Here is a 27,154-nt window from a genome sequence, read left to right on the forward strand (position 1 = left end):
GGTAGTGTGGCCGAGCGGTCTAAGGCGCTGGATTTAAGCTCCAGTCTCTGACAGAGGCGTGGGTTCGAATCCCACCGCTGCCATTTCTGCTGACCTTCTCCAATCGCGCAGCTGGTTGAAATGCTGTTTCGACCCCTGCTGCGTTTCTGTTTAAAACAGAAGCGAAATGGGTTTGCTTCCCGGGCAATTAATTGTGGTGTGTGAAAGTGCCGAATTTAGCGAAGCGTCTGTGCTGTCATGATCGTGTTCGCCTCCCGCAGCTCTTCTGTTGCTTTACGTTCCAGGCGAGTTGAATTTTAATGGAATCGAATGGAGACTGTTATTTCATCGCTGTTGTGAAACAAAGTACTACGGTGACTCGACTCGTCGTTATTTGGTTTTCTGGCCAATGAAAATATCGTTCCAATGAATTTCGATGTCATATGTTATTGAATTTCTCCCATTTCCTTCATCTCCGTCCTGGAGACATCGGAAGGGAAAGGTAATCTAGCCGAGACTGTGATTGGTGAAATTCACTTTTTATGGCCCATTCTTATTATGTTCTTTCTTTCTCTCTTTTCAGCATTGTCCGGGAAGTGGTGGTGCACTCAGGCTCCTGTATGTTTGAAAGAGTAGTTTGGAATTGCCCTGTTGTTAGTTGTGAGATTACTTTATGGCTCATGCCCCGGACTGTCTCACATTTAGCATTCATGCTCGCTGTGTCTGGAAATACATTTGGTTTGCCAGTTTTGTTTGTGTTCCGTGTTAAATGCTTTCCGTTTTGCGATTCTCTCAATAAATTACGAGTTAACAGGGTTTCTGAGGTAACTTCCAGCTGCAAAAATCCTCAACTGAGAATCTGGGAAAATTTCCCAGAGTATGGTCAGTCGGAGCAAAAGTAAGGAAGTCGTTCGTTTCTGCAGCGATTCACAATGCTACCGTTCCCGTGAGCAGTCGAACAGGCTATATGATTGTGCCGCAGACTGCGACGGCAAGCTCCGCTAAAGAGTGATCCTTTAATGCCGGTGTAAGCAACACAACGTTATTAGGGCACACCGCGTGGAAACAGATACTTCGGTGTATCTCGTCCATGCTCAGCACATAGCCAAAATTAAACAAGTCCCATTAAACAACGAGCGATTGGAAACAGAAAGGTGAAAAGTAGAATGGCTTCAACTTTCAGTGCTTGAACAAATCTGCTCTCGTAGTGAAATGTAATGCAACTCCATTTAATTACTGTGCAAAGCATTGTCAAGTTTTTCTCCAACCTGGTTCTGATCATATGCCATTCTGTTTGAGAGTGTAGTTCCCGCCTTCTGATCCTTCCATGAAAAGCAGCACCGCATTTGCATTCCTTGCGCAGGTTTGCCCGGTTCAAAGACAGGGAAGAAGCTGATGCTCTGGTATCACAGCGCACCACGGATTCCTGAACTAGTCTGTCTGTCAAATGTACCCCCAAAGTCGTCTCTGAAAGACCTCATTTGGAAGCTGTCTGTCGTTATTCAACGTACGAGAGTTGGCACCAGAGGTCCTGAATCATGTTTTGGAGCAGTTCGCACGGAAGTGGCTCATTCAATCAGCAACAGCAATGAAAGAAATTACACTCTCAGAGGAACCTCTGGACCTATGCTTTCACAGCGTCGCTAGTATTAAGGTGCGCCCCGAGATCTAAGCCACGTTGGAAGTGAGACGGAGGAATCGACAGAGAGGCTACAGAATGACATCGCATCCATTTGGATTTCTTTAAATCACTGACGAGCAGGAAAATGTAAACGGGGAGGGCGAGTGGGGAAGTGAGGCAGTAGCAGCTCTGGTGAAATTCCTTCTTTGTGATTCGCTCAGCAACCAGAGACGTGAAGGTGACTCAGGCGTGAGAGCTCTTCACATCGAGAACAAAAAGCACTCACGGGCAGTTAGCACCTCTTCCGGAGAGTGGGGTGGGGTGAGGTAATTCCCTTTTGACTTCTCTGACTATATTCAGAAACTGCCTTTTAGATTGAGGTGAACAGAGACTGCATTTCTTAAAAGCACCATGGAATTTATCAAACTTTATTGTGTCGCTTCCTTTCGATTCCCACACAGGTTTCCAACTCAGTTGGTATCCATGTGGCTCATATCCAGGTGTGAACATCTCTGCAGCGAATTGCACGGTTAAGGCAAAAAGGCAAGGAAAGTGGCATCTCGAATTGGCTCCGAGGTCAGAGCATCCTCGCAATGTGATCTGTCGTTCTCGGATTGTAATGCTACCTCCGGTTTTAGGGTGGAGAACATTCTTTGGGACTCTTATTCTGCAAGACAGACACAGTGACTGAAACTATGCTGCACGTTATGATTTGGAACACGGGCTGCTCAGCTTTGTGCATTTTCCCTGTAGTCCGGTGTGTTTCATGTTCCGTGTAAACGTGAAAGTTGTCCTGTTTCGAGCAATGGGTGAAATCATTTATCAATGCAAGAATCGAAATTGCAGTCATGTCAAGTAGCTCATGGTAATTTGACCAAATCATAACCGATCGTGTGTTCTCACGCACTCACATATGCATTTGGAGCTGAAAAGAGTCTGAGAAGATCGACTCAGCTTTCCATTGATTTTTGTCTGGATTGATGGGTATCATTATCTGCTGCGAAATTGTCATTGTAGCCGGGCACATCCCAGCAGCTGTGCGAGTCGGAGAGGGATCATGGAACCCTTTTAACGTGACTTTGCATCTGTTGTTTTGCAGGAGCACAATTGGAAGTGCAAGAAAATTGGCAGCGCTAGTGGCTGGCTGGTAGTGTGGCCGAGCGGTCTAAGGCGCTGGATTTAAGCTCCAGTCTCTGACAGAGGCGTGGGTTCGAATCCCACCGCTGCCATTTCTGCTGACTTTCTCCAATCGCGCAGCTGGTTGAAATGCTGTTTCGACCCCTGCTGCGTTTCTGTTTAAAACAGAAGCGAAATGGGTTTGCTTCCCGGGCAATTAATTGTGGTGTGTGAAAGTGCCGAATTTAGCGAAGCGTCTGTGCTGTCATGATCGTGTTCGCCTCCCGCAGCTCTTCTGTTGCTTTACGTTCCAGGCGAGTTGAATTTTAATGGAATCGAATGGAGACTGTTATTTCATCGCTGTTGTGAAACAAAGTACTACGGTGACTCGACTCGTCGTTATTTGGTTTTCTGGCCAATGAAAAAATCGTTCCAATGAATTTCGATGTCATATGTTATTGAATTTCTCCCATTTCCTTCATCTCCGTCCTGGAGACATCGGAAGGGAAAGGTAATCTAGCCGAGACTGTGATTGGTGAAATTCACTTTTTATGGCCCATTCTTATTATGTTCTTTCTTTCTCTCTTTTCAGCATTGTCCGGGAAGTGGTGGTGCACTCAGGCTCCTGTATGTTTGAAAGAGTAGTTTGGAATTGCCCTGTTGTTAGTTGTGAGATTACTTTATGGCTCATGCCCCGGACTGTCTCACATTTAGCATTCATGCTCGCTGTGTCTGGAAATACATTTGGTTTGCCAGTTTTGTTTGTGTTCCGTGTTAAATGCTTTCCGTTTTGCGATTCTCTCAATAAATTACGAGTTAACAGGGTTTCTGAGGTAACTTCCAGCTGCAAAAATCCTCAACTGAGAATCTGGGAAAATTTCCCAGAGTATGGTCAGTCGGAGCAAAAGTAAGGAAGTCGTTCGTTTCTGCAGCGATTCACAATGCTACCGTTCCCGTGAGCAGTCGAACAGGCTATATGATTGTGCCGCAGACTGCGACGGCAAGCTCCGCTAAAGAGTGATCCTTTAATGCCGGTGTAAGCAACACAACGTTATTAGGGCACACCGCGTGGAAACAGATACTTCGGTGTATCTCGTCCATGCTCAGCACATAGCCAAAATTAAACAAGTCCCATTAAACAACGAGCGATTGGAAACAGAAAGGTGAAAAGTAGAATGGCTTCAACTTTCAGTGCTTGAACAAATCTGCTCTCGTAGTGAAATGTAATGCAACTCCATTTAATTACTGTGCAAAGCATTGTCAAGTTTTTCTCCAACCTGGTTCTGATCATATGCCATTCTGTTTGAGAGTGTAGTTCCCGCCTTCTGATCCTTCCATGAAAAGCAGCACCGCATTTGCATTCCTTGCGCAGGTTTGCCCGGTTCAAAGACAGGGAAGAAGCTGATGCTCTGGTATCACAGCGCACCACGGATTCCTGAACTAGTCTGTCTGTCAAATGTACCCCCAAAGTCGTCTCTGAAAGACCTCATTTGGAAGCTGTCTGTCGTTATTCAACGTACGAGAGTTGGCACCAGAGGTCCTGAATCATGTTTTGGAGCAGTTCGCACGGAAGTGGCTCATTCAATCAGCAACAGCAATGAAAGAAATTACACTCTCAGAGGAACCTCTGGACCTATGCTTTCACAGCGTCGCTAGTATTAAGGTGCGCCCCGAGATCTAAGCCACGTTGGAAGTGAGACGGAGGAATCGACAGAGAGGCTACAGAATGACATCGCATCCATTTGGATTTCTTTAAATCACTGACGAGCAGGAAAATGTAAACGGGGAGGGCGAGTGGGGAAGTGAGGCAGTAGCAGCTCTGGTGAAATTCCTTCTTTGTGATTCGCTCAGCAACCAGAGACGTGAAGGTGACTCAGGCGTGAGAGCTCTTCACATCGAGAACAAAAAGCACTCACGGGCAGTTAGCACCTCTTCCGGAGAGTGGGGTGGGGTGAGGTAATTCCCTTTTGACTTCTCTGACTATATTCAGAAACTGCCTTTTAGATTGAGGTGAACAGAGACTGCATTTCTTAAAAGCACCATGGAATTTATCAAACTTTATTGTGTCGCTTCCTTTCGATTCCCACACAGGTTTCCAACTCAGTTGGTATCCATGTGGCTCATATCCAGGTGTGAACATCTCTGCAGCGAATTGCACGGTTAAGGCAAAAAGGCAAGGAAAGTGGCATCTCGAATTGGCTCCGAGGTCAGAGCATCCTCGCAATGTGATCTGTCGTTCTCGGATTGTAATGCTACCTCCGGTTTTAGGGTGGAGAACATTCTTTGGGACTCTTATTCTGCAAGACAGACACAGTGACTGAAACTATGCTGCACGTTATGATTTGGAACACGGGCTGCTCAGCTTTGTGCATTTTCCCTGTAGTCCGGTGTGTTTCATGTTCCGTGTAAACGTGAAAGTTGTCCTGTTTCGAGCAATGGGTGAAATCATTTATCAATGCAAGAATCGAAATTGCAGTCATGTCAAGTAGCTCATGGTAATTTGACCAAATCATAACCGATCGTGTGTTCTCACGCACTCACATATGCATTTGGAGCTGAAAAGAGTCTGAGAAGATCGACTCAGCTTTCCATTGATTTTTGTCTGGATTGATGGGTATCATTATCTGCTGCGAAATTGTCATTGTAGCCGGGCACATCCCAGCAGCTGTGCGAGTCGGAGAGGGATCATGGAACCCTTTTAACGTGACTTTGCATCTGTTGTTTTGCAGGAGCACAATTGGAAGTGCAAGAAAATTGGCAGCGCTAGTGGCTGGCTGGTAGTGTGGCCGAGCGGTCTAAGGCGCTGGATTTAAGCTCCAGTCTCTGACAGAGGCGTGGGTTCGAATCCCACCGCTGCCATTTCTGCTGACCTTCTCCAATCGCGCAGCTGGTTGAAATGCTGTTTCGACCCCTGCTGCGTTTCTGTTTAAAACAGAAGCGAAATGGGTTTGCTTCCCGGGCAATTAATTGTGGTGTGTGAAAGTGCCGAATTTAGCGAAGCGTCTGTGCTGTCATGATCGTGTTCGCCTCCCGCAGCTCTTCTGTTGCTTTACGTTCCAGGCGAGTTGAATTTTAATGGAATCGAATGGAGACTGTTATTTCATCGCTGTTGTGAAACAAAGTACTACGGTGACTCGACTCGTCGTTATTTGGTTTTCTGGCCAATGAAAAAATCGTTCCAATGAATTTCGATGTCATATGTTATTGAATTTCTCCCATTTCCTTCATCTCCGTCCTGGAGACATCGGAAGGGAAAGGTAATCTAGCCGAGACTGTGATTGGTGAAATTCACTTTTTATGGCCCATTCTTATTATGTTCTTTCTTTCTCTCTTTTCAGCATTGTCCGGGAAGTGGTGGTGCACTCAGGCTCCTGTATGTTTGAAAGAGTAGTTTGGAATTGCCCTGTTGTTAGTTGTGAGATTACTTTATGGCTCATGCCCCGGACTGTCTCACATTTAGCATTCATGCTCGCTGTGTCTGGAAATACATTTGGTTTGCCAGTTTTGTTTGTGTTCCGTGTTAAATGCTTTCCGTTTTGCGATTCTCTCAATAAATTACGAGTTAACAGGGTTTCTGAGGTAACTTCCAGCTGCAAAAATCCTCAACTGAGAATCTGGGAAAATTTCCCAGAGTATGGTCAGTCGGAGCAAAAGTAAGGAAGTCGTTCGTTTCTGCAGCGATTCACAATGCTACCGTTCCCGTGAGCAGTCGAACAGGCTATATGATTGTGCCGCAGACTGCGACGGCAAGCTCCGCTAAAGAGTGATCCTTTAATGCCGGTGTAAGCAACACAACGTTATTAGGGCACACCGCGTGGAAACAGATACTTCGGTGTATCTCGTCCATGCTCAGCACATAGCCAAAATTAAACAAGTCCCATTAAACAACGAGCGATTGGAAACAGAAAGGTGAAAAGTAGAATGGCTTCAACTTTCAGTGCTTGAACAAATCTGCTCTCGTAGTGAAATGTAATGCAACTCCATTTAATTACTGTGCAAAGCATTGTCAAGTTTTTCTCCAACCTGGTTCTGATCATATGCCATTCTGTTTGAGAGTGTAGTTCCCGCCTTCTGATCCTTCCATGAAAAGCAGCACCGCATTTGCATTCCTTGCGCAGGTTTGCCCGGTTCAAAGACAGGGAAGAAGCTGATGCTCTGGTATCACAGCGCACCACGGATTCCTGAACTAGTCTGTCTGTCAAATGTACCCCCAAAGTCGTCTCTGAAAGACCTCATTTGGAAGCTGTCTGTCGTTATTCAACGTACGAGAGTTGGCACCAGAGGTCCTGAATCATGTTTTGGAGCAGTTCGCACGGAAGTGGCTCATTCAATCAGCAACAGCAATGAAAGAAATTACACTCTCAGAGGAACCTCTGGACCTATGCTTTCACAGCGTCGCTAGTATTAAGGTGCGCCCCGAGATCTAAGCCACGTTGGAAGTGAGACGGAGGAATCGACAGAGAGGCTACAGAATGACATCGCATCCATTTGGATTTCTTTAAATCACTGACGAGCAGGAAAATATAAACGGGGAGGGCGAGTGGGGAAGTGAGGCAGTAGCAGCTCTGGTGAAATTCCTTCTTTGTGATTCGCTCAGCAACCAGAGACGTGAAGGTGACTCAGGCGTGAGAGCTCTTCACATCGAGAACAAAAAGCACTCAAGGGCAGTTAGCACCTCTTCCGGAGAGTGGGGTGGGGTGAGCTAATTCCCTTTTGTCTTCTCTGACTATGTTCAGAAACTGCCTTTTAGATTGAGGTGAACAGAGACTGCATTTCTTAAAAGCACCATGGAATTTATCAAACTTTATTGTGTCGCTTCCTTTCGATTCCCACACAGGTTTCCAACTCAGTTGGTATCCATGTGGCTCATATCCAGGTGTGAACATCTCTGCAGCGAATTGCACGGTTAAGGCAAAAAGGCAAGGAAAGTGGCATCTCGAATTGGCTCCGAGGTCAGAGCATCCTCGCAATGTGATCTGTCGTTCTCGGATTGTAATGCTACCTCCGGTTTTAGGGTGGAGAACATTCTTTGGGACTCTTATTCTGCAAGACAGACACAGTGACTGAAACTATGCTGCACGTTATGATTTGGAACACGGGCTGCTCAGCTTTGTGCATTTTCCCTGTAGTCCGGTGTGTTTCATGTTCCGTGTAAACGTGAAAGTTGTCCTGTTTCGAGCAATGGGTGAAATCATTTATCAATGCAAGAATCGAAATTGCAGTCATGTCAAGCAGCTCATGGTAATTTGACCAAATCATAACCGATCGTGTGTTCTCACGCACTCACAGATGCATTTGGAGCTGAAAAGAGTCTGAGAAGATCGACTCAGCTTACCATTGATTTTTGTCTGGATTGATGGGTATCATTATCTGCTGCGAAATTGTCATTGTAGCCGGGCACATCCCAGCAGCTGTGCGAGTCGGAGAGGGATCATGGAACCCTTTTAACGTGACTTTGCATCTGTTGTTTTGCAGGAGCACAATTGGAAGTGCATGAAAATTGGCAGCGCTAGTGGCTGGCTGGTAGTGTGGCCGAGCGGTCTAAGGCGCTGGATTTAAGCTCCAGTCTCTGACAGAGGCGTGGGTTCGAATCCCACCGCTGCCATTTCTGCTGACCTTCTCCAATCGCGCAGCTGGTTGAAATGCTGTTTCGACCCCTGCTGCGTTTCTGTTTAAAACAGAAGCGAAATGGGTTTGCTTCCCGGGCAATTAATTGTGGTGTGTGAAAGTGCCGAATTTAGCGAAGCGTCTGTGCTGTCATGATCGTGTTCGCCTGCCGCAGCTCTTCTGTTGCTTTACGTTCCAGGCGAGTTGAATTTTAATGGAACCGAATGGAGACTGTTATTTCATCGCTGTTGTGAAACAAAGTACTACGGTGACTCGACTCGTCGTTATTTGGTTTTCTGGCCAATGAAAAAATCGTTCCAATGAATTTCGATGTCATATGTTATTGAATTTCTCCCATTTCCTTCATCTCCGTCCTGGAGACATCGGAAGGGAAAGGTAATCTAGCCGAGACTGTGATTGGTGAAATTCACTTTTTATGGCCCATTCTTATTATGTTCTTTCTTTCTCTCTTTTCAGCATTGTCCGGGAAGTGGTGGTGCACTCAGGCTCCTGTATGTTTGAAAGAGTAGTTTGGAATTGCCCTGTTGTTAGTTGTGAGATTACATTATGGCTCATGCCCCGGACTGTCTCACATTTAGCATTCATGCTCGCTGTGTCTGGAAATACATTTGGTTTGCCAGTTTTGTTTGTGTTCCGTGTTAAATACTTTCCGTTTTGCGATTCTCTCAATAAATTACGACTGAACAGGGTTTCTGAGGTAACTTCCAGCTGCAAAAATCCTCAACTGAGAATCTGGGAAAATTTCCCAGAGTATGGTCAGTCGGAGCAAAAGTAAGGAAGTCGTTCGTTTCTGCAGCGATTCACAATGCTACCGTTCCCGTGAGCAGTCGAACAGGCTATATGATTGTGCCGCAGACTGCGACGGCAAGCTCCGCTAAAGAGTGATCCTTTAATGCCGGTGTAAGCAACACAACGTTATTAGGGCACACCGCGTGGAAACAGATACTTCGGTGTATCTCGTCCATGCTCAGCACATAGCCAAAATTAAACAAGTCCCATTAAACAACGAGCGATTGGAAACAGAAAGGTGAAAAGTAGAATGGCTTCAACTTTCAGTGCTTGAACAAATCTGCTCTCGTAGTGAAATGTAATGCAACTCCATTTAATTACTGTGCAAAGCATTGTCAAGTTTTTCTCCAACCTGGTTCTGATCATATGCCATTCTGTTTGAGAGTGTAGTTCCCGCCTTCTGATCCTTCCATGAAAAGCAGCACCGCATTTGCATTCCTTGCGCAGGTTTGCCCGGTTCAAAGACAGGGAAGAAGCTGATGCTCTGGTATCACAGCGCACCACGGATTCCTGAACTAGTCTGTCTGTCAAATGTACCCCCAAAGTCGTCTCTGAAAGACCTCATTTGGAAGCTGTCTGTCGTTATTCAACGTACGAGAGTTGGCACCAGAGCTCCTGAATCATGTTTTGGAGCAGTTCGCACGGAAGTGGCTCATTCAATCAGCAACAGCAATGAAAGAAATTACACTCTCAGAGGAACCTCTGGACCTATGCTTTCACAGCGTCGCTAGTATTAAGGTGCGCCCCGAGATCTAAGCCACGTTGGAAGTGAGACGGAGGAATCGACAGAGAGGCTACAGAATGACATCGCATCCATTTGGATTTCTTTAAATCACTGACGAGCAGGAAAATGTAAACGGGGAGGGCGAGTGGGGAAGTGAGGCAGTAGCAGCTCTGGTGAAATTCCTTCTTTGTGATTCGCTCAGCAACCAGAGACGTGAAGGTGACTCAGGCGTGAGAGCTCTTCACATCGAGAACAAAAAGCACTCACGGGCAGTTAGCACCTCTTCCGGAGAGTGGGGTGGGGTGAGGTAATTCCCTTTTGACTTCTCTGACTATATTCAGAAACTGCCTTTTAGATTGAGGTGAACAGAGACTGCATTTCTTAAAAGCACCATGGAATTTATCAAACTTTATTGTGTCGCTTCCTTTCGATTCCCACACAGGTTTCCAACTCAGTTGGTATCCATGTGGCTCATATCCAGGTGTGAACATCTCTGCAGCGAATTGCACGGTTAAGGCAAAAAGGCAAGGAAAGTGGCATCTCGAATTGGCTCCGAGGTCAGAGCATCCTCGCAATGTGATCTGTCGTTCTCGGTTTGTAATGCTACCTACGGTTTTAGGGTGGAGAACATTCTTTGGGACTCTTATTCTGCAAGACAGACACAGTGACTGAAACTATGCTGCACGTTATGATTTGGAACACGGGCTGCTCAGCTTTGTGCATTTTCCCTGTAGTCCGGTGTGTTTCATGTTCCGTGTAAACGTGAAAGTTGTCCTGTTTCGAGCAATGGGTGAAATCATTTATCAATGCAAGAATCGAAATTGCAGTCATGTCAAGTAGCTCATGGTAATTTGACCAAATCATAACCGATCGTGTGTTCTCACGCACTCACAGATGCATTTGGAGCTGAAAAGAGTCTGAGAAGATCGACTCAGCTTTCCATTGATTTTTGTCTGGATTGATGGGTATCATTATCTGCTGCGAAATTCTGTTTAAAACAGAAGCGAAATGGGTTTGCTTCCCGGGCAATTAATTGTGGTGTGTGAAAGTGCCGAATTTAGCGAAGCGTCTGTGCTGTCATGATCGTGTTCGCCTCCCGCAGCTCTTCTGTTGCTTTACGTTCCAGGCGAGTTGAATTTTAATGGAATCGAATGGAGACTGTTATTTCATCGCTGTTGTGAAACAAAGTACTACGGTGACTCGACTCGTCGTTATTTGGTTTTCTGGCCAATGAAAAAATCGTTCCAATGAATTTCGATGTCATATGTTATTGAATTTCTCCCATTTCCTTCATCTCCGTCCTGGAGACATCGGAAGGGAAAGGTAATCTAGCCGAGACTGTGATTGGTGAAATTCACTTTTTATGGCCCATTCTTATTATGTTCTTTCTTTCTCTCTTTTCAGCATTGTCCGGGAAGTGGTGGTGCACTCAGGCTCCTGTATGTTTGAAAGAGTAGTTTGGAATTGCCCTGTTGTTAGTTGTGAGATTACTTTATGGCTCATGCCCCGGACTGTCTCACATTTAGCATTCATGCTCGCTGTGTCTGGAAATACATTTGGTTTGCCAGTTTTGTTTGTGTTCCGTGTTAAATGCTTTCCGTTTTGCGATTCTCTCAATAAATTACGACTGAACAGGGTTTCTGAGGTAACTTCCAGCTGCAAAAATCCTCAACTGAGAATCTGGGAAAATTTCCCAGAGTATGGTCAGTCGGAGCAAAAGTAAGGAAGTCGTTCGTTTCTGCAGCGATTCACAATGCTACCGTTCCCGTGAGCAGTCGAACAGGCTATATGATTGTGCCGCAGACTGCGACGGCAAGCTCCGCTAAAGAGTGATCCTTTAATGCCGGTGTAAGCAACACAACGTTATTAGGGCACACCGCGTGGAAACAGATACTTCGGTGTATCTCGTCCATGCTCAGCACATAGCCAAAATTAAACAAGTCCCATTAAACAACGAGCGATTGGAAACAGAAAGGTGAAAAGTAGAATGGCTTCAACTTTCAGTGCTTGAACAAATCTGCTCTCGTAGTGAAATGTAATGCAACTCCATTTAATTACTGTGCAAAGCATTGTCAAGTTTTTCTCCAACCTGGTTCTGATCATATGCCATTCTGTTTGAGAGTGTAGTTCCCGCCTTCTGATCCTTCCATGAAAAGCAGCACCGCATTTGCATTCCTTGCGCAGGTTTGCCCGGTTCAAAGACAGGGAAGAAGCTGATGCTCTGGTATCACAGCGCACCACGGATACCTGAACTAGTCTGTCTGTCAAATGTACCCCCAAAGTCGTCTCTGAAAGACCTCATTTGGAAGCTGTCTGTCGTTATTCAACGTACGAGAGTTGGCACCAGAGGTCCTGAATCATGTTTTGGAGCAGTTCGCACGGAAGTGGCTCATTCAATCAGCAACAGCAATGAAAGAAATTACACTCTCAGAGGAACCTCTGGACCTATGCTTTCACAGCGTCGCTAGTATTAAGGTGCGCCCCGAGATCTAAGCCACGTTGGAAGTGAGACGGAGGAATCGACAGAGAGGCTACAGAATGACATCGCATCCATTTGGATTTCTTTAAATCACTGACGAGCAGGAAAATGTAAATGGGGAGGGCGAGTGGGGAAGTGAGGCAGTAGCAGCTCTGGTGAAATTCCTGCTTTGTGATTCGCTCAGCAACCAGAGACGTGAAGGTGACTCAGGCGTGAGAGCTCTTCACATCGAGAACAAAAAGCACTCAAGGGCAGTTAGCACCTCTTCCGGAGAGTGGGGTGGGGTGAGCTAATTCCCTTTTGACTTCTCTGACTATGTTCAGAAACTGCCTTTTAGATTGAGGTGAACAGAGACTGCATTTCTTAAAAGCACCATGGAATTTATCAAACTTTATTGTGTCGCTTCCTTTCGATTCCCACACAGGTTTCCAACTCAGTTGGTATCCATGTGGCTCATATCCAGGTGTGAACATCTCTGCAGCGAATTGCACGGTTAAGGCAAAAAGGCAAGGAAAGTGGCATCTCGAATTGGCTCCGAGGTCAGAGCATCCTCGCAATGTGATCTGTCGTTCTCGGATTGTAATGCTACCTCCGGTTTTAGGGTGGAGAACATTCTTTGGGACTCTTATTCTGCAAGACAGACACAGTGACTGAAACTATGCTGCACGTTATGATTTGGAACACGGGCTGCTCTGCTTTGTGCATTTTCCCTGTAGTCCGGTGTGTTTCATGTTCCGTGTAAACGTGAAAGTTGTCCTGTTTCGAGCAATGGGTGAAATCATTTATCAATGCAAGAATCGAAATTGCAGTCATGTCAAGCAGCTCATGGTAATTTCACCAAATCATAACCGATCGTGTGTTCTCACGCACTCACAGATGCATTTGGAGCTGAAAAGAGTCTGAGAAGATCGACTCAGCTTTCCATTGATTTTTGTCTGGATTGATGGGTATCATTATCTGCTGCGAAATTGTCATTGTAGCCGGGCACATCCCAGCAGCTGTGCGAGTCGGAGAGGGATCATGGAACCCTTTTAACGTGACTTTGCATCTGTTGTTTTGCAGGAGCACAATTGGAAGTGCAAGAAAATGGGCAGCGCTAGTGGCCGGCTGCTAGTGTGGCCGAGCGGTCTAAGGCGCGGGATTTAAGCTCCAGTCTCTGACAGAGGCGTGGGTTCGAATCCCACCGCTGCCATTTCTGCTGACCTTCTCCAATCGCGCAGCTGGTTGAAATGCTGTTTCGACCCCTGCTGCGTTTCTGTTTAAAACAGAAGCGAAATGGGTTTGCTTCCCGGGCAATTAATTGTGGTGTGTGAAAGTGCCGAATTTAGCGAAGCGTCTGTGCTGTCATGATCGTGTTCGCCTCCCGCAGCTCTTCTGTTGCTTTACGTTCCAGGCGAGTTGAATTTTAATGGAATCGAATGGAGACTGTTATTTCATCGCTGTTGTGAAACAAAGTACTACGGTGACTCGACTCGTCGTTATTTGGTTTTCTGGCCAATGAAAAAATCGTTCCAATGAATTTCGATGTCATATGTTATTGAATTTCTCCCATTTCCTTCATCTCCGTCCTGGAGACATCGGAAGGGAAAGGTAATCTAGCCGAGACTGTGATTGGTGAAATTCACTTTTTATGGCCCATTCTTATTATGTTCTTTCTTTCTCTCTTTTCAGCATTGTCCGGGAAGTGGTGGTGCACTCAGGCTCCTGTATGTTTGAAAGAGTAGTTTGGAATTGCCCTGTTGTTAGTTGTGAGATTACTTTATGGCTCATGCCCCGGACTGTCTCACATTTAGCATTCATGCTCGCTGTGTCTGGAAATACATTTGGTTTGCCAGTTTTGTTTGTGTTCCGTGTTAAATGCTTTCCGTTTTGCGATTCTCTCAATAAATTACGAGTTAACAGGGTTTCTGAGGTAACTTCCAGCTGCAAAAATCCTGAACTGAGAATCTGGGAAAATTTCCCAGAGTATGGTCAGTCGGAGCAAAAGTAAGGAAGTCGTTCGTTTCTGCAGCGATTCACAATGCTACCGTTCCCGTGAGCAGTCGAACAGGCTATATGATTGTGCCGCAGACTGCGACGGCAAGCTCCGCTAAAGAGTGATCCTTTAATGCCGGTGTAAGCAACACAACGTTATTAGGGCACACCGCGTGGAAACAGATACTTCGGTGTATCTCGTCCATGCTCAGCACATAGCCAAAATTAAACAAGTCCCATTAAACAACGAGCGATTGGAAACAGAAAGGTGAAAAGTAGAATGGCTTCAACTTTCAGTGCTTGAACAAATCTGCTCTCGTAGTGAAATGTAATGCAACTCCATTTAATTACTGTGCAAAGCATTGTCAAGTTTTTCTCCAACCTGGTTCTGATCATATGCCATTCTGTTTGAGAGTGTAGTTCCCGCCTTCTGATCCTTCCATGAAAAGCAGCACCGCATTTGCATTCCTTGCGCAGGTTTGCCCGGTTCAAAGACAGGGAAGAAGCTGATGCTCTGGTATCACAGCGCACCACGGATTCCTGAACTAGTCTGTCTGTCAAATGTACCCCCAAAGTCGTCTCTGAAAGACCTCATTTGGAAGCTGTCTGTCGTTATTCAACGTACGAGAGTTGGCACCAGAGGTCCTGAATCATGTTTTGGAGCAGTTCGCACGGAAGTGGCTCATTCAATCAGCAACAGCAATGAAAGAAATTACACTCTCAGAGGAACCTCTGGACCTATGCTTTCACAGCGTCGCTAGTATTAAGGTGCGCCCCGAGATCTAAGCCACGTTGGAAGTGAGACGGAGGAATCGACAGAGAGGCTACAGAATGACATCGCATCCATTTGGATTTCTTTAAATCACTGACGAGCAGGAAAATGTAAACGGGGAGGGCGAGTGGGGAAGTGAGGCAGTAGCAGCTCTGGTGAAGTTCCTGCTTTGTGATTCGCTCAGCAACCAGAGACGTGAAGGTGACTCAGGCGTGAGAGCTCTTCACATCGAGAACAAAAAGCACTCAAGGGCAGTTAGCACCTCTTCCGGAGAGTGGGGTGGGGTGAGCTAATTCCCTTTTGACTTCTCTGACTATGTTCAGAAACTGCCTTTTAGATTGAGGTGAACAGAGACTGCATTTCTTAAAAGCACCATGGAATTTATCAAACTTTATTGTGTCGCTTCCTTTCGATTCCCACACAGGTTTCCAACTCAGTTGGTATCCATGTGGCTCATATCCAGGTGTGAACATCTCTGCAGCGAATTGCACGGTTAAGGCAAAAATGCAAGGAAAGTGGCATCTCGAATTGGCTCCGAGGTCAGAGCATCCTCGCAATGTGATCTGTCGTTCTCGGATTGTAATGCTACCTCCGGTTTTAGGGTGGAGAACATTCTTTGGGACTCTTATTCTGCAAGACAGACACAGTGACTGAAACTATGCTGCACGTTATGATTTGGAACACGGGCTGCTCTGCTTTGTGCATTTTCCCTGTAGTCCGGTGTGTTTCATGTTCCGTGTAAACGTGAAAGTTGTCCTGTTTCGAGCAATGGGTGAAATCATTTATCAATGCAAGAATCGAAATTGCAGTCATGTCAAGCAGCTCATGGTAATTTCACCAAATCATAACCGATCGTGTGTTCTCACGCACTCACAGATGCATTTGGAGCTGAAAAGAGTCTGAGAAGATCGACTCAGCTTTCCATTGATTTTTGTCTGGATTGATGGGTATCATTATCTGCTGCGAAATTGTCATTGTAGCCGGGCACATCCCAGCAGCTGTGCGAGTCGGAGAGGGATCATGGAATCCTTTTAACGTGACTTTGCATCTGTTGTTTTGCAGGAGCACAATTGGAAGTGCAAGAAAATGGGCAGCGCTAGTGGCTGGCTGGTAGTGTGGCCGAGCGGTCTAAGGCACGGGATTTAAGCTCCAGTCTCTGACAGAGGCGTGGGTTCGAATCCCACCGCTGCCATTTCTGCTGACCTTCTCCAATCGCGCAGCTGGTTGAAATGCTGTTTCGACCCCTGCTGCGTTTCTGTTTAAAACAGAAGCGAAATGGGTTTGCTTCCCGGGCAATTAATTGTGGTGTGTGAAAGTGCCGAATTTAGCGAAGCGTCTGTGCTGTCATGATCGTGTTCGCCTCCCGCAGCTCTTCTGTTGCTTTACGTTCCAGGCGAGTTGAATTTTAATGGAATCGAATGGAGACTGTTATTTCATCGCTGTTGTGAAACAAAGTACTACGGTGACTCGACTCGTCGTTATTTGGTTTTCTGGCCAATGAAAAAATCGTTCCAATGAATTTCGATGTCATATGTTATTGAATTTCTCCCATTTCCTTCATCTCCGTCCTGGAGACATCGGAAGGGAAAGGTAATCTAGCCGAGACTGTGATTGGTGAAATTCACTTTTTATGGCCCATTCTTATTATGTTCTTTCTTTCTCTCTTTTCAGCATTGTCCGGGAAGTGGTGGTGCACTCAGGCTCCTGTATGTTTGAAAGAGTAGTTTGGAATTGCCCTGTTGTTAGTTGTGAGATTACTTTATGGCTCATGCCCCGGACTGTCTCACATTTAGCATTCATGCTCGCTGTGTCTGGAAATACATTTGGTTTGCCAGTTTTGTTTGTGTTCCGTGTTAAATGCTTTCCGTTTTGCGATTCTCTCAATAAATTACGAGTTAACAGGGTTTCTGAGGTAACTTCCAGCTGCAAAAATCCTGAACTGAGAATCTGGGAAAATTTCCCAGAGTATGGTCAGTCGGAGCAAAAGTAAGGAAGTCGTTCGTTTCTGCAGCGATTCACAATGCTACCGTTCCCGTGAGCAGTCGAACAGGCTATATGATTGTGCCGCAGACTGCGACGGCAAGCTCCGCTAAAGAGTGATCCTTTAATGCCGGTGTAAGCAACACAACGTTATTAGGGCACACCGCGTGGAAACAGATACTTCGGTGTATCTCGTCCATGCTCAGCACATAGCCAAAATTAAACAAGTCCCATTAAACAACGAGCGATTGGAAACAGAATGGCTTCAACTTTCAGTGCTTGAACAAATCTGCTCTCGTAGTGAAATGTAATGCAACTCCATTTAATTACTGTGCAAAGCATTGTCAAGTTTTTCTCCAACCTGGTTCTGATCATATGCCATTCTGTTTGAGAGTGTAGTTCCCGCCTTCTGATCCTTCCATGAAAAGCAGCACCGCATTTGCATTCCTTGCGCAGGTTTGCCCGGTTCAAAGACAGGGAAGAAGCTGATGCTCTGGTATCACAGCGCACCACGGATTCCTGAACTAGTCTGTCTGTCAAATGTACCCCCAAAGTCGTCTCTGAAAGACCTCATTTGGAAGCTGTCTGTCGTTATTCAACGTACGAGAGTTGGCACCAGAGGTCCTGAATCATGTTTTGGAGCAGTTCGCACGGAAGTGGCTCATTCAATCAGCAACAGCAATGAAAGAAATTACACTCTCAGAGGAACCTCTGGACCTATGCTTTCACAGCGTCGCTAGTATTAAGGTGCGCCCCGAGATCTAAGCCACGTTGGAAGTGAGACGGAGGAATCGACAGAGAGGCTACAGAATGACATCGCATCCATTTGGATTTCTTTAAATCACTGACGAGCAGGAAAATGTAAACGGGGAGGGCGAGTGGGGAAGTGAGGCAGTAGCAGCTCTGGTGAAATTCCTGCTTTGTGATTCGCTCAGCAACCAGAGACGTGAAGGTGACTCAGGCGTGAGAGCTCTTCACATCGAGAACAAAAAGCACTCAAGGGCAGTTAGCACCTCTTACGGAGAGTGGGGTGGGGTGAGCTAATTCCCTTTTGACTTCTCTGACTATGTTCAGAAACTGCCTTTTAGATTGAGGTGAACAGAGACTGCATTTCTTAAAAGCACCATGGAATTTATCAAACTTTATTGTGTCGCTTCCTTTCGATTCCCACACAGGTTTCCAACTCAGTTGGTATCCATGTGGCTCATATCCAGGTGTGAACATCTCTGCAGCGAATTGCACGGTTAAGGCAAAAATGCAAGGAAAGTGGCATCTCGAATTGGCTCCGAGGTCAGAGCATCCTCGCAATGTGATCTGTCGTTCTCGGATTGTAATGCTACCTCCGGTTTTAGGGTGGAGAACATTCTTTGGGACTCTTATTCTGCAAGACAGACACAGTGACTGAAACTATGCTGCACGTTATGATTTGGAACACGGGCTGCTCTGCTTTGTTCATTTTCCCTGTAGTCCGGTGTGTTTCATGTTCCGTGTAAACGTGAAAGTTGTCCTGTTTCGAGCAATGGGTGAAATCATTTATCAATGCAAGAATCGAAATTGCAGTCATGTCAAGCAGCTCATGGTAATTTCACCAAATCATAACCGATCGTGTGTTCTCACGCACTCACAGATGCATTTGGAGCTGAAAAGAGTCTGAGAAGATCGACTCAGCTTTCCATTGATTTTTGTCTGGATTGATGGGTATCATTATCTGCTGCGAAATTGTCATTGTAGCGGGGCACATCCCAGCAGCTGTGCGAGTCGGAGAGGGATCATGGAACCCTTTTAACGTGACTTTGCATCTGTTGTTTTGCAGGAGCACAATTGGAAGTGCAAGAAAATGGGCAGCGCTAGTGGCTGGCTGGTAGTGTGGCCGAGCGGTCTAAGGCGCGGGATTTAAGCTCCAGTCTCTGACAGAGGCGTGGGTTCGAATCCCACCGCTGCCATTTCTGCTGACCTTCTCCCACCGCGCAGCTGGTTGAAATGCTGTTTCGACCCCTGCTGCGTTTCTGTTTAAAACAGAAGCGAAATGGGTTTGCTTCCCGGGCAATTAATTGTGGTGTGTGAAAGTGCCGAATTTAGCGAAGCGTCTGTGCTGTCATGATCGTGTTCGCCTCCCGCAGCTCTTCTGTTGCTTTACGTTCCAGGCGAGTTGAATTTTAATGGAATCGAATGGAGACTGTTATTTCATCGCTGTTGTGAAACAAAGTACTACGGTGACTCGACTCGTCGTTATTTGGTTTTCTGGCCAATGAAAAAATCGTTCCAATGAATTTCGATGTCATATGTTATTGAATTTCTCCCATTTCCTTCATCTCCGTCCTGGAGACATCGGAAGGGAAAGGTAATCTAGCCGAGACTGTGATTGGTGAAATTCACTTTTTATGGCCCATTCTTATTATGTTCTTTCTTTCTCTCTTTTCAGCATTGTCCGGGAAGTGGTGGTGCACTCAGGCTCCTGTATGTTTGAAAGAGTAGTTTGGAATTGCCCTGTTGTTAGTTGTGAGATTACTTTATGGCTCATGTCCCCGGCATGTCTCACATTTAGCATTCATGCTCGCTGTGTCTGGAAATACATTTGGTTTGCCAGTTTTGTTTGTGTTCCGTGTTAAATGCTTTCCGTTTTGCGATTCTCTCAATAAATTACGAGTTAACAGGGTTTCTGAGGTAACTTCCAGCTGCAAAAATCCTCAACTGAGAATCTGGGAAAATTTCCCAGAGTATGGTCAGTCGGAGCAAAAGTAAGGAAGTCGTTCGTTTCTGCAGCGATTCACAATGCTACCGTTCCCGTGAGCAGTCGAACAGGCTATATGATTGTGCCGCAGACTGCGACGGCAAGCTCCGCTAAAAGGTGATCCTTTAATGCCGGTGTAAGCAACACAACGTTATTAGGGCACACCGCGTGGAAACAGATACTTCGGTGTATCTCGTCCATGCTCAGCACAAAGCCAAAATTAAACAAGTCCCAGTAAACAACGAGCGATTGGAAACAGAAAGGTGAAAAGTAGAATGGCTTCAACTTTCAGTGCTTGAACAAATCTGCTCTCGTAGTGAAATGTAATGCAACTCCATTTAATTACTGTGCAAAGCATTGTCAAGTTTTTCTCCAACCTGGTTCTGATCATATGCCATTCTGTTTGAGAGTGTAGTTCCCGCCTTCTGATCCTTCCATGAAAAGCAGCACCGCATTTGCATTCCTTGCGCAGGTTTGCCCGGTTCAAAGACAGGGAAAAAGCTGATGCTCTGGTATCACAGCGCACCACGGATTCCTGAACTAGTCTGTCTGTCAAATGTAACCCCAAAGTCGTCTCTGAAAGACCTCATTTGGAAGCTGTCTGTCGTTATTCAACGTACGAGAGTTGGCACCAGAGGTCCTGAATCATGTTTTGGAGCAGTTCGCACGGAAGTGGCTCATTCAATCAGCAACAGCAATGAAAGAAATTACACTCTCAGAGGAACCTCTGGACATATGCATTCACAGCGTCGCTAGTATTAAGGTGCGCCCCGAGATCTAAGCCACGTTGGAAGTGAGACGGAGGAATCGACAGAGAGGCTACAGAATGACATCGCATCCATTTGGATTTCTTTAAATCACTGACGAGCAGGAAAATGTAAACGGGGAGGGCGAGTGGGGAAGTGAGGCAGTAGCAGCTCTGGTGAAATTCCTTCTTTGTGATTCGCTCAGCAACCAGAGACGTGAAGGTGACTCAGGCGTGAGAGCTCTTCACATCGAGAACAAAAAGCACTCAAGGGCAGTTAGCACCTCTTCCGGAGAGTGGGGTGGGGTGAGGTAATTCCCTTTTGACTTCTCTGACTATGTTCAGAAACTGCCTTTTAGATTGAGGTGAACAGAGACTGCATTTCTTAAAAGCACCATGGAATTTATCAAACTTTATTGTGTCGCTTCCTTTCGATTCCCACACAGGTTTCCAACTCAGTTGGTATCCATGTGGCTCATATCCAGGTGTGAACATCTCTGCAGCGAATTGCACGGTTAAGGCAAAAAGGCAAGGAAAGTGGCATCTCGAATTGGCTCCGAGGTCAGAGCATCCTCGCAATGTGATCTGTCGTTCTCGGATTGTAATGCTACCTCCGGTTTTAGGGTGGAGAACATTCTTTGGGACTCTTATTCTGCAAGACAGACACAGTGACTGAAACTATGCTGCACGTTATGATTTGGAACACGGGCTGCTCAGCTTTGTGCATTTTCCCTGTAGTCCGGTGTGTTTCATGTTCCGTGTAAACGTGAAAGTTGTCCTGTTTCGAGCAATGGGTGAAATCATTTATCAATGCAAGAATCGAAATTGCAGTCATGTCAAGCAGCTCATGGTAATTTGACCAAATCATAACCGATCGTGTGTTCTCACGCACTCACAGATGCATTTGGAGCTGAAAAGAGTCTGAGAAGATCGACTCAGCTTACCATTGATTTTTGTCTGGATTGATGGGTATCATTATCTGCTGCGAAATTGTCATTGTAGCCGGGCACATCCCAGCAGCTGTGCGAGTCGGAGAGGGATCATGGAACCCTTTTAACGTGACTTTGCATCTGTTGTTTTGCAGGAGCACAATTGGAAGTGCAAGAAAATGGGCAGCGCTAGTGGCTGGCTGGTAGTGTGGCCGAGCGGTCTAAGTCGCTGGATTTAAGCTGCAGTCTCTGACAGAGGCGTGGGTTCGAATCCCGCCGCTGCCATTTCTGCTGACCTTCTCCAACCGCGCAGCTGGTTGAAATGCTGTTTCGACCCCTGCTGCGTTTCTGTTTAAAACAGAAGCGAAATGGGTTTGCTTCCCGGGCAATTAATTGTGGTGTGTGAAAGTGCCGAATTTGGCGAAGCGTCTGTGCTGTCATGATCGTGTTCGCCTTCCGCAGCTCTTCTGTTGCTTTACGTTCCAGGCGAGTTGAATTTTAATGGAACCGAATGGAGACTGTTATTTCATCGCTGTTGTGAAACAAAGTACTACGGTGACTCGACTCGTCGTTATTTGGTTTTCTGGCCAATGAAAAAATCGTTCCAATGAATTTCGATGTCATATGTTATTGAATTTCTCCCATTTCCTTCATCTCCGTCCTGGAGACATCGGAAGGGAAAGGTAATCTAGCCGAGACTGTGATTGGTGAAATTCACTTTTTATGGCCCATTCTTATTATGTTCTTTCTTTCTCTCTTTTCAGCATTGTCCGGGAAGTGGTGGTGCACTCAGGCTCCTGTATGTTTGAAAGAGTAGTTTGGAATTGCCCTGTTGTTAGTTGTGAGATTACTTTATGGCTCATGCCCCGGACTGTCTCACATTTAGCATTCATGCTCGCTGTGTCTGGAAATACATTTGGTTTGCCAGTTTTGTTTGTGTTCCGTGTTAAATGCTTTCCGTTTTGCGATTCTCTCAATAAATTACGAGTTAACAGGGTTTCTGAGGTAACTTCCAGCTGCAAAAATCCTGAACTGAGAATCTGGGAAAATTTCCCAGAGTATGGTCAGTCGGAGCAAAAGTAAGGAAGTCGTTCGTTTCTGCAGCGATTCACAATGCTACCGTTCCCGTGAGCAGTCGAACAGGCTATATGATTGTGCCGCAGACTGCGACGGCAAGCTCCGCTAAAGAGTGATCCTTTAATGCCGGTGTAAGCAACACAACGTTATTAGGGCACACCGCGTGGAAACAGATACTTCGGTGTATCTCGTCCATGCTCAGCACATAGCCAAAATTAAACAAGTCCCATTAAACAACGAGCGATTGGAAACAGAAAGGTGAAAAGTAGAATGGCTTCAACTTTCAGTGCTTGAACAAATCTGCTCTCGTAGTGAAATGTAATGCAACTCCATTTAATTACTGTGCAAAGCATTGTCAAGTTTTTCTCCAACCTGGTTCTGATCATATGCCATTCTGTTTGAGAGTGTAGTTCCCGCCTTCTGATCCTTCCATGAAAAGCAGCACCGCATTTGCATTCCTTGCGCAGGTTTGCCCGGTTCAAAGACAGGGAAGAAGCTGATGCTCTGGTATCACAGCGCACCACGGATTCCTGAACTAGTCTGTCTGTCAAATGTACCCCCAAAGTCGTCTCTGAAAGACCTCATTTGGAAGCTGTCTGTCGTTATTCAACGTACGAGAGTTGGCACCACAGGTCCTGAATCATGTTTTGGAGCAGTTCGCACGGAAGTGGCTCATTCAATCAGCAACAGCAATGAAAGAAATTACACTCTCAGAGGAACCTCTGGACCTATGCTTTCACAGCGTCGCTAGTATTAAGGTGCGCCCCGAGATCGAAGCCACGTTGGAAGTGAGACGGAGGAATCGACAGAGAGGCTACAGAATGACATCGCATCCATTTGGATTTCTTTAAATCACTGACGAGCAGGAAAATGTAAACGGGGAGGGCGAGTGGGGAAGTGAGGCAGTAGCAGCTCTGGTGAAATTCCTTCTTTGTGATTCGCTCAGCAACCAGAGACGTGAAGGTGACTCAGGCGTGAGAGCTCTTCACATCGAGAACAAAAAGCACTCAAGGGCAGTTAGCACCTCTTCCGGAGAGTGGGGTGGGGTGAGGTAATTCCCTTTTGACTTCTCTGACTATGTTCAGAAACTGCCTTTTAGATTGAGGTGAACAGAGACTGCATTTCTTAAAAGCACCATGGAATTTAGCAAACTTTATTGTGTCGCTTCCTTTCGATTCCCACACAGGTTTCCAACTCAGTTGGTATCCATGTGGCTCATATCCAGGTGTGAACATCTCTGCAGCGAATTGCACGGTTCAGGCAAAAAGGCAAGGAAAGTGGCATCTCGAATTGGCTCCGAGGTCAGAGCATCCTCGCAATGTGATCTGTCGTTCTCGGATTGTAATGCTACCTCCGGTTTTAGGGTGGAGAACATTCTTTGGGACTCTTATTCTGCAAGACAGACACAGTGACTGAACCTATGCTGCACGATATGATTTGGAACACGGGCTGCTCAGCTTTGTGCATTTTCCCTGTAGTCCGGTGTGTTTCATGTTCCGTGTAAACGTGAAAGTTGTCCTGTTTCGAGCAATGGGTGAAATCATTTATCAATGCAAGAATCGAAATTGCAGTCATGTCAAGCAGCTCATGGTAATTTGACCAAATCAAAACCGATCGTGTGTTCTCACGCACTCACAGATGCATTTGTAGCTGAAAAGAGTCTGAGAAGAACGACTCAGCTTACCATTGATTTTTGTCTGGATTGAAGGGGTATCATTATCTGCTGCGAAATTGTCATTGTAGCCGGGCACACCCCAGCAGCTGTGCGAGTCGGAGAGGGATCATGGAACCCTTTTCACGTGACTTTGCATCTGTTGTTATGCAGGAGCACAATTGGAAGTGCAAGAAAATGGGCAGCGCTAATGGCCGGCTGGTAGTGTGGCCGAGCGGTCGAAGCCGCTGGATTTAAGCTCCAGTCTCTGACAGAGGCGTGGGTTCGAATCCCAGCGCTGCCATTTCTGCTGATCCTTCTCCCACCGCGCAGCTGGTTGAAATGCTGTTTCGACCCCTGCTGCGTTTCTGTTGAAAACAGAAGCGAAATGGGTTTGCTTCCCGGGCAATTAACTGTGGTGTGGGAAAGTGCCGAATTTGGCGAAGTGTCTGTGCTGTCATGATCGTGTTCGCCTCCCGCAGCTCTACTGTTGCTTTACGTTCCAGGCGAGTTGAGTTTTTACTGGAACCGAATGGAGACTGTTATTTCATCGCTGTTGTGAAACAAAGTACTACGGTGACTCGACTCGTCGTTATTTGGTTTTCTGGCCAATGAAAAAATCGTTCCAATGAATTTCGATTGAATTTCTCCCATTTCCTTCATCTCCGTCCTGGAGACATCGGAAGGGAAAGGTAATCTAGCCGAGACTGTGATTGGTGAAATTCACTTTTTATGGCCCATTCTTATTATGTTCTTTCTATCTCTCTTTTCAGCATTGTCCGGGAAGTGGTGGTGCACTCAGGCTCCTGTATGTTTGAAAGAGTAGTTTGGAATTGCCCTGTTGTTAGTTGTGAGATTACTTTATGGCTCATGTCCCCGGCATGTCTCACATTTAGCATTCATGCTCGCTGTGTCTGGAAATACATTTGGTTTGCCAGTTTTGTTTGTGTTCCGTGTTAAATGCTTTCCGTTTTGCGATTCTCTCAATAAATTACGAGTTAACAGGGTTTCTGAGGTAACTTCCAGCTGCAAAAATCCTCAACTGAGAATCTGGGAAAATTTCCCAGAGTATGGTCAGTCGGAGCAAAAGTAAGGAAGTCGTTCGTTTCTGCAGCGATTCACAATGCTACCGTTCCCGTGAGCAGTCGAACAGGCTATATGATTGTGCCGCAGACTGCGACGGCAAGCTCCGCTAAAAGGTGATCCTTTAATGCCGGTGTAAGCAACACAACGTTATTAGGGCACACCGCGTGGAAACAGATACTTCGGTGTATCTCGTCCATGCTCAGCACAAAGCCAAAATTAAACAAGTCCCAGTAAACAACGAGCGATTGGAAACAGAAAGGTGAAAAGTAGAATGGCTTCAACTTTCAGTGCTTGAACAAATCTGCTCTCGTAGTGAAATGTAATGCAACTCCATTTAATTACTGTGCAAAGCATTGTCAAGTTTTTCTCCAACCTGGTTCTGATCATATGCCATTCTGTTTGAGAGTGTAGTTCCCGCCTTCTGATCCTTCCATGAAAAGCAGCACCGCATTTGCATTCCTTGCGCAGGTTTGCCCGGTTCAAAGACAGGGAAAAAGCTGATGCTCTGGTATCACAGCGCACCACGGATTCCTGAACTAGTCTGTCTGTCAAATGTAACCCCAAAGTCGTCTCTGAAAGACCTCATTTGGAAGCTGTCTGTCGTTATTCAACGTACGAGAGTTGGCACCAGAGGTCCTGAATCATGTTTTGGAGCAGTTCGCACGGAAGTGGCTCATTCAATCAGCAACAGCAATGAAAGAAATTACACTCTCAGAGGAACCTCTGGACATATGCATTCACAGCGTCGCTAGTATTAAGGTGCGCCCCGAGATCTAAGCCACGTTGGAAGTGAGACGGAGGAATCGACAGAGAGGCTACAGAATGACATCGCATCCATTTGGATTTCTTTAAATCACTGACGAGCAGGAAAATGTAAACGGGGAGGGCGAGTGGGGAAGTGAGGCAGTAGCAGCTCTGGTGAAATTCCTTCTTTGTGATTCGCTCAGCAACCAGAGACGTGAAGGTGACTCAGGCGTGAGAGCTCTTCACATCGAGAACAAAAAGCACTCAAGGGCAGTTAGCACCTCTTCCGGAGAGTGGGGTGGGGTGAGGTAATTCCCTTTTGACTTCTCTGACTATGTTCAGAAACTGCCTTTTAGATTGAGGTGAACAGAGACTGCATTTCTTAAAAGCACCATGGAATTTAGCAAACTTTATTGTGTCGCTTCCTTTCGATTCCCACACAGGTTTCCAACTCAGTTGGTATCCATGTGGCTCATATCCAGGTGTGAACATCTCTGCAGCGAATTGCACGGTTCAGGCAAAAAGGCAAGGAAAGTGGCATCTCGAATTGGCTCCGAGGTCAGAGCATCCTCGCAATGTGATCTGTCGTTCTCGGATTGTAATGCTACCTCCGGTTTTAGGGTGGAGAACATTCTTTGGGACTCTTATTCTGCAAGACAGACACAGTGACTGAACCTATGCTGCACGTTATGATTTGGAACACGGGCTGCTCAGCTTTGTGCATTTTCCCTGTAGTCCGGTGTGTTTCATGTTCCGTGTAAACGTGAAAGTTGTCCTGTTTCGAGCAATGGGTGAAATCATTTATCAATGCAAGAATCGAAATTGCAGTCATGTCAAGCAGCTCATGGTAATTTGACCAAATCATAACCGATCGTGTGTTCTCACGCACTCACAGATGCATTTGTAGCTGAAAAGAGTCTGAGAAGAACGACTCAGCTTACCATTGATTTTTGTCTGGATTGAAGGGGTATCATTATCTGCTGCGAAATTGTCATTGTAGCCGGGCACACCCCAGCAGCTGTGCGAGTCGGAGAGGGATCATGGAACCCTTTTCACGTGACTTTGCATCTGTTGTTATGCAGGAGCACAATTGGAATTGCAAGAAAATGGGCAGCGCAAACGGCCGGCT

At 46.1% G+C, this 27,154-nt stretch overlaps 6 non-coding genes across 6 annotated transcripts; all 6 read left to right on the top strand.

The window, feature by feature from the left end:
- trnal-uaa (transfer RNA leucine (anticodon UAA)) lies at positions 1 to 83 on the top strand. Its single transcript has one exon. It is a non-coding gene; the product is annotated as a tRNA-Leu (tRNA).
- Positions 84 to 2,746: 2,663 nt separating this feature from the next.
- trnal-uaa (transfer RNA leucine (anticodon UAA)) lies at positions 2,747 to 2,829 on the top strand. The gene has a single exon. It is a non-coding gene; the product is annotated as a tRNA-Leu (tRNA).
- A 2,663-nt stretch (positions 2,830 to 5,492) lies between these two features.
- Positions 5,493 to 5,575, top strand: trnal-uaa (transfer RNA leucine (anticodon UAA)). The gene has a single exon. It is a non-coding gene; the product is annotated as a tRNA-Leu (tRNA).
- A 2,663-nt stretch (positions 5,576 to 8,238) lies between these two features.
- trnal-uaa (transfer RNA leucine (anticodon UAA)) lies at positions 8,239 to 8,321 on the top strand. Its single transcript has one exon. It is a non-coding gene; the product is annotated as a tRNA-Leu (tRNA).
- Positions 8,322 to 16,191: 7,870 nt separating this feature from the next.
- Positions 16,192 to 16,274, top strand: trnal-uaa (transfer RNA leucine (anticodon UAA)). The gene has a single exon. It is a non-coding gene; the product is annotated as a tRNA-Leu (tRNA).
- Positions 16,275 to 18,922: 2,648 nt separating this feature from the next.
- trnal-uaa (transfer RNA leucine (anticodon UAA)) lies at positions 18,923 to 19,005 on the top strand. Its single transcript has one exon. It is a non-coding gene; the product is annotated as a tRNA-Leu (tRNA).
- The last annotated feature ends 8,149 nt before the right edge of the window (positions 19,006 to 27,154 follow it).

This window comes from Chiloscyllium punctatum, chromosome 41 (genome assembly GCF_047496795.1).
Source record: "Chiloscyllium punctatum isolate Juve2018m chromosome 41, sChiPun1.3, whole genome shotgun sequence".
NCBI classification, from domain to species: domain Eukaryota; kingdom Metazoa; phylum Chordata; class Chondrichthyes; order Orectolobiformes; family Hemiscylliidae; genus Chiloscyllium; species Chiloscyllium punctatum.